The following is a 7,370-nucleotide window of genomic DNA, read 5'->3' as shown; positions in this document are numbered from 1 at the left end:
AGTTTGACTCACGGATGCTGTTCCTTCTAGTCCTCAACAGATGGGGCCGATCGACATTATTAAGCTCCAGTTACTGACAGTAGACCAGCATAGCACGTGGGGAGTGCACGGCAAGAGAAAATAAATCTTCCACACACACACACGGCAATTTCACTCCAAACATGCACCGTGAGGGGGGGAAACGTCAATTTAGGCACTGCAATCCACTTCAATAAGTGCAGATAAGGCCAGCACTCACCCAGAGGTCTCCGTGTCACAAGCAACGAGCTTCAATGTTGAGAAAGGATGTTTCGGGGTTTTCCTCCACAGACATAGACAGGATTCACATCACCGTTCCAACACGGGGGAAGAGGGTAAGAGATCGAACATGAATCAGTATAATTCACTCAGTGACGTTTCAATAGCACAATCAAAGCACTCCAATCCACCTCAAATTCAGTGTTGAAACATGTAGGTACGAGATACGATGGTCGATTACTTATCTCTCTCCCTTCCAGGCAAACGGGGGGTTTTCACAACTCTTCCACGCTCCTCGAGTCCCCTCCAACAACACTTTCCCTTGCACACCACAATTCTTCTCTGCAACACTCAAATGGAACGACTTCTCACGGGGGAGAACCACACAACAGTCTCTCTTCACTGGCTTTTTATATCCTTCTCAATGCCCACATGGCTTCGTCATGGCTCTAGATTAATTCCCCACACCTGATGTCGATTTCCTCATCCCGGTTGGCAAGGCAACAGATACACATTTACACGGGGGGGTGGTGTGTCCTTGTTATTGTACCGGAGGGGACACAATTGCGGCGAACTTTAGTTCCGCCCTCTCATTTGTCACACCGTGACAATTACATACATTATCATAGGTTGAATGTGTGGTGGACAGGACATGAAAATCCATCAATACTAAAAATAAATGTTTATATTCACATGTGGACTAAACAGCAGTTAATAAACTATTGCTTCAAATGATCTCTAACTTCTAAACACAGAAACGAACAATTAACTGCACTTACCTCTGCTCAGCCATGAACTGGTCGAAAGCTGATGACGTAACATGTAGGTAGGCCCGCCCTCACGTGATACTGATAAGCTTAAATCTGATTGGCTAAAGAGTAGACTGCTCTGTGTTAGGAGTGTTGTGCTGCCAGGAAAGTCTCAAAAACACACACACACATATCCAAGGCGATTCGTACGTGAATGACGATTTGCACATTCAAATGCAAGGATACACTCGTACATTTTAAACATTCAAAGGTTTTTGTGCAGTTGTATATCTACGAATTGTGTTTTGCATTTGTGAAATGTATTTTATGAGTATATAATTATATTTTGCCCATGTGAATTGCTTTTTGTGAATATATTTTTTTTGTGTGCACGTGAAGTAGGTTTCATGCATGTGAAATTGTCTACGCATTTGTGAATCATGTTTTTTGCGTGAATTATATTTGAGACTAATCTGCTTCCATAGACACATAATTCAGGGCAAGAGCGGCTCTGTAAAAATAAGCTGAGATCCCGCAGGTCCTTTAATGGATTCTGCAGATGTTTCTCCTCGAGAAGCTGAGGAACTGAGAAACTCAGAGATATTACTGATCGCTGTCTAGTAATAACAGTGTGTTGAGTGTGTGTTGATTAGCCAGCATAAAGACGAGATGAAACCCTTGGAGAAACATATCAATTCATCTATCTATTTGAAAAAAAAGAATAAAGTTTACATTTATAAACATCTTTAATCTTTATTGCAAACTTAAGGATAAGGCTGAAGATTGAATACGTACAGTACATAATTCAGTTATCGAAACAGGCATATCTGAAATTTGTAACAGTTGTAATATCTTGTTGTGACTGCAAGGCACCAAAAATAATAACTTTTTGTTTGCAGTTGAGGTAAATGTGTAGCTGCCTTCAGCAATGTTTGATGCTCAGAGTTTTACACACTTTTCTAGCAACGCTGCGTAAGTGTCAATGCTACAGAAAGACATTTTAAAAGAGTTTCTAGTGAAAGATTTCAAGCTCAAAGTGGCGTGAAGTGTGCTCAGTATATTGGTTTAAGAGTTAATACAGAATGCATTACGTAGTAATGTAAAAGAGAACAAAAAAGACAAACAACTCATTCTTAGAGACAAAAATTAGTCAAACAATTTAGAGATGGGTCACATGATTTGTTTATGAAGCTGTAATGCCACCTTGTGGAAATCCTCTGGAACTGCAGACACTGTTGAAAATAAAAAAGACTGAATTTATGGCTGCGTCCGAAACCGCGTACTCAATGAGTAGGTACTTATTTTCAATGAGTACTTACTTAACGAGCGCTAAAAGAGTAGGTACTTTATAGCCAAATCTCGTTGAGTATGAATGCGAACCGGACATCTGCCATGTTGACGTTATCATGTGACCTACGACGCATTATCACACGCGCAACAACTTAAAAGATTTGAACGACACGTTTAATTCATCTATCTGTAAATATTGATATTGATTAAACTTGCTCATTTTGAAGAATCTGCTGCCCATTTATTTTGTGAATACATTTAGGGTTGATTAAAGTTCTTATATTTAACCCTACTAATGTGACCCACCGTTTTATCCTTACAATATTATTTATTTTTATTACGAAATCCCAAAATGGTAATCTCTTGAATGTTGTTAATTTCTTTATTTTATATCCAAACATTTTTATCCACAAGCAAAAGTGGCTAACTGCTTTGTTTTCCTCTTTTTCTTGTTGAATTTAATTCTCGTTTCATCCCTCAGGCCTAGGCCTATAAATATATTTTTTTAAATGCATTTTAAAATGTATTATAATGAATTATTTAAGAAAAAATATATTAAAATATTCAACCTTGTACTAGGTTATTTTTTCCTGTGTAAAAAAATCTCATATTATGTATGCAAACCCATGATATATATATATATATATATACCTCATAACATCAGTAACTCGACAGCCCTACCTAGAACGGGTTTCCTCAGCGTTTGTAATGTCTGCACAAAGGGCAGCTGTGCAAAGATTTGCCTTTGGAGAAAACTGTTGATTTTATACTCAAAAAAATTTAAGTATCATTAATATTAAATTAATATTACCCCAGAATGAATTGCATTGATATCCCACCCCAAAACATACAATAATAACAACGATAAATGCTGACCAATACTTAATTATATTACTTTTTACTGAAAATAGTAGTAAAAAGTATATAGTGAACATATCTACATTTGCATTCAAACAATTAAATAAAGCATTAATTAAATAATTATATTGTATTTACTGACAACGAGAAATATTAATAAATTAGTAAAAGAATGAATGAAAGTCACCATCACACAATAAACAAATGCATATACAAGTCAACACATGAAACAAAGCTTTATTCAAACTACAATCATGTATGTAGGCTGAAGGCGCTGAGGTTGTTGCGTGTTGTGTTGAGCTTCACAATCTGAGGCAATAAGGGCAGGTGGAGTGATGGAGGGACTCGTAAGGGCTGGTCTCGTAAGGGCAGGTGGAGTGATGGAGGGACTCGTAAGGGCTGGACTCGTAAGGGCAGGTGGAGTGATGGAGGGACTCGTAAGGGCTGGTCTCGTAAGGGCAGGTGGAGTGATGGAGGGACTCGTAAGGGCTGGACTCGTAAGGGCAGGTGGAGTGATGGAGGGACTCGTAAGGGCTGGACTCGTAAGGGCAGGTGGAGTGATGGAGGGACTCGTAAGGGCTGGACTCGTAAGGGCAGGTGGAGTGATGGAGGGACTCGTAAGGGCAGGTGGAGTGATGGAGGGACTCGTAAGGGCTGGACTCGTAAGGGCAGGTGGAGTGATGGAGGGACTCGTAAGGGCTGGACTCGTAAGGGCAGGTGGAGTGATGGAGGGACTCGTAAGGGCTGGACTCGTAAGGGCAGGTGGAGTGATGGAGGGACTCGTAAGGGCTGGACTCGTAAGGGCAGGTGGAGTGATGGAGGGACTCGTAAGGGCTGGACTCGTAAGGGCAGGTGGAGTGATGGAGGGACTCGTAAGGGCAGGTGGAGTGATGGAGGGACTCGTAAGGGCAGGTGGAGTGATGGAGGGACTCGTAAGGGCTGGACTCGTAAGGGCAGGTGGAGTGATGGAGGGACTCGTAAGGGCTGGACTCGTAAGGGCAGGTGGAGTGATGGAGGGACTCGTAAGGGCTGGACTCGTAAGGGCAGGTGGAGTGATGGAGGGACTCGTAAGGGCTGGACTCGTAAGGGCAGGTGGAGTGATGGAGGGACTCGTAAGGGCTGGACTCGTAAGGGCAAGTGGAGTGATGGAGGGACTCGTAAGGGCTGGACTCGTAAGGGCAGGTGGAGTGATGGAGGGACTCGTAAGGGCTGGACTCGTAAGGGCAGGTGGAGTGATGGAGGGACTCGTAAGGGCAGGTGGAGTGATGGAGGGACTCGTAAGGGCAGGTGGAGTGATGGAGGGACTCGTAAGGGCTGGACTCGTAAGGGCAGGTGGAGTGATGGAGGGACTCGTAAGGGCTGGACTCGTAAGGGCAGGTGGAGTGATGGAGGGACTCGTAAGGGCTGGACTCGTAAGGGCAGGTGGAGTGATGGAGGGACTCGTAAGGGCTGGACTCGTAAGGGCAGGTGGAGTGATGGAGGGACTCGTAAGGGCAGGTGGAGTGATGGAGGGACTCGTAAGGGCAGGTGGAGTGATGGAGGGACTCGTAAGGGCTGGACTCGTAAGGGCAGGTGGAGTGATGGAGGGACTCGTAAGGGCAGGTGGAGTGATGGAGGGACTCGTAAGGGCTGGACTCGTAAGGGCAGGTGGAGTGATGGAGGGACTCGTAAGGGCTGGACTCGTAAGGGCAGGTGGAGTGATGGAGGGACTCGTAAGGGCTGGACTCGTAAGGGCAGGTGGAGTGATGGAGGGACTCGTAAGGGCTGGACTCGTAAGGGCAGGTGGAGTGATGGAGGGACTCGTAAGGGCAGGTGGAGTGATGGAGGGACTCATGGCACCATCTCCAGGATTCAGCTCTGGGCTCCTCATCCTCAGCACTCACACCAGCCTGCTGACATTTCAGATTCTACAAAATGCACAAACATAACACAAAAGCAGTCATTTTAACCACACAATGTCATATGATTTCAGTATTATTTAGAAGACAAAACCACTTTTTTTCCACAAACGCCGCCATCATCTTCCCTTGCAGGTCCTGCTCCACCACAAAAGCTGTGCAGCTAATGCACAGAAATCAAGAATCAGAAAAGTGCTGTAATAGCTCTGTTTGAAATTACAATAATTAGTTATTGTTATTAATTTCTGTGGTATACTCACTCAAAGCCTTTGATGGCAGCATTCAGCTTCATGAGCCACTCTCCACCAGATAAACACACATCTGTTCATCTGACCCTGTAACATCCAGACAAGATTCACATTACCTCTGTGATTTATGAGCTTGTTTTAACTTTTTATCCAACATAAATGTTCCTCAATTTATCAACAGTACTAATGGACAAATAAAATAGATAACTTATGTTTAGTTACTTTATAGATTTGTTCTACATAATAGCACACATTCATCACTCAGATGTCTATTTCATGTTGTGATGTGCTCTTCTGCAATACTTACTGAAGATTTTCCTGTCAGAAGTAAATAGACATTTAAAATAAGCGTCTTTAGGATGTACTGTATATGGTTTATGTAAATCCACTTTAGAGACGTAACTTACGTGTCCTTACTGGTCTGGAGCTCGCCTGTTAGCTAACGTTATACATAATAAAACGTGTTTTTACAGCAAAATCACAACTATACTACACTGTGTAACGTCTTTACACCTTCAACAATTCAACAGTTTACTCTACAGTAGTTCAACACATGCAATTTTAACACAAGGACCCGTGTTTACTCACATTTGAAAGCACCCGCGTCGCTGATCTCTGCGATGTTTGATAATGACGTATCCTCTCGCGTGGCCTCCTGGGATAGAAAAGTATTCATCTTCGAGCTCTTCAAAATCTGGGTTGAAGCAGTAAGCCATCCGGGAACTTCTCGCCTACTCTTTTATGAGTACTGAGGTTTCGGACATACTACTCCGTTCACGTACTGTTTTCCCCTACTATATAGTAGGAAAGTAGGAATATTCGGACACACTATAAGTATATGTACGCCCGAATCTCGCGATAATTAGTACGTCACTCTGGTAATTCTTGCCTACTCTTTTATGGATACTAAGGATTCGGACATACTTATTCGCTCGCCTACTGCTTTTTCCATACTATATAGTAGGGAAGTATGCGGTTTCGGACGCAGCCTGAGTTAACTAAAGTTAATTTATCAGGCAGTATATTCAGTCATTTGAACTTTTTTGCATTCTTTTACCTTAAGACAATCATATATTAAAGTGGTCCTTTTATGCTTATTTACATGTTCAACGTTCTTTAGTGTGTAATGTGTCAGTGTTTCTGAACTCCTGAAACGCCTCCATTGTAGTCTTGAGTTTCTTCCGGGAACGAACACGTCACAATATTCCTCATTTAAATAATTCATACACAGAAAAAAGGGGCAGGGCCTGGTTGAGTTAGTTAGTAGTGTGTTAAACTGGCGGTTATGGTAAGGGGCGGGACATTTCCCAAACACACTAGAAGCGCTCGACCAATCACAACACACTGATCCAACCGACCAATCAGAGCACAGTGTGATTTTTAGAAGGAGGGGCTTCATAGAGACAGGAACTAAACAGTGGTGCGTTGTTTCTCGCATAACGATCTAACTCGCTGATTAACTGTCATAGTACGATGTGATTATAATCAAGGTATTAATCAATATTTTTCCTTCTAAATATCAAATGAGTTGAATGACTTCTCTGGAGATTTTACTTTGTTATAGAAGTTACCAGTGTGATTACGGAGATGTTCTTTTCATGTATTCTTTAATGTCAGTATTTGATCTCTGAATGCAGTAACAGTGCTTGCTCATTTAACCCGGCTTCAAGAAATAAAATAGGGCAATGTTTTGTGTTTGAGAAAGGTCTTCAACATGTTAAACCCCATAGGGGTCATTGAAGTCTATAGTTTAACGGACCATTTGTCAGTTAAAGCCTATACTTTCCAGTTAGACTAAAATGTAGCTCTTCTTGAGAAAGAACTTGTTATCTTGATGTTTTGAGACGAGACTCCTGTTTATAGTTAGAGCCTGGCCAAATCCATCCTTGGAAAAGATGTGTGTCAGTGTGTGTGTTAGTCTTCTTGCTTACAGGTTAAGGAACCACTGGCATTGTTGGAGATTGACTGAGTTGTTGTTCGAGACCTGCTGGCACCCAGCAACCCAAATCTGTGACCTGGAAGGTCACGACGTGCCTAACTTCAGGGTCAGAGTGTCAGCTACATAATCTATGGAGATATGCTTCAGTCTG

The 7,370-nt window shown here is 42.4% G+C and overlaps 1 long non-coding RNA gene across 1 annotated transcript; it reads left to right on the top strand.

Moving 5' to 3' along the window:
- The first annotated feature begins 3,346 nt into the window (after positions 1-3,346).
- On the top strand, positions 3,347-5,037 carry LOC311096608. Its single transcript, XR_014609061.1, has 3 exons — positions 3,347-3,491; positions 3,552-3,641; positions 4,947-5,037. It is a non-coding gene; the product is annotated as an uncharacterized lncRNA (long non-coding RNA).
- The last annotated feature ends 2,333 nt before the right edge of the window (positions 5,038-7,370 follow it).

The sequence above is a fragment of the Abramis brama genome, assembly GCF_963993115.1.
Source record: "Abramis brama genome assembly, chromosome: 14".
Classification (NCBI taxonomy): Eukaryota; Metazoa; Chordata; class Actinopteri; order Cypriniformes; family Leuciscidae; genus Abramis; species Abramis brama.
Note: the sequence above shows the minus strand (reverse complement) of the source record. Positions and strands in the feature narration are given on the sequence as shown.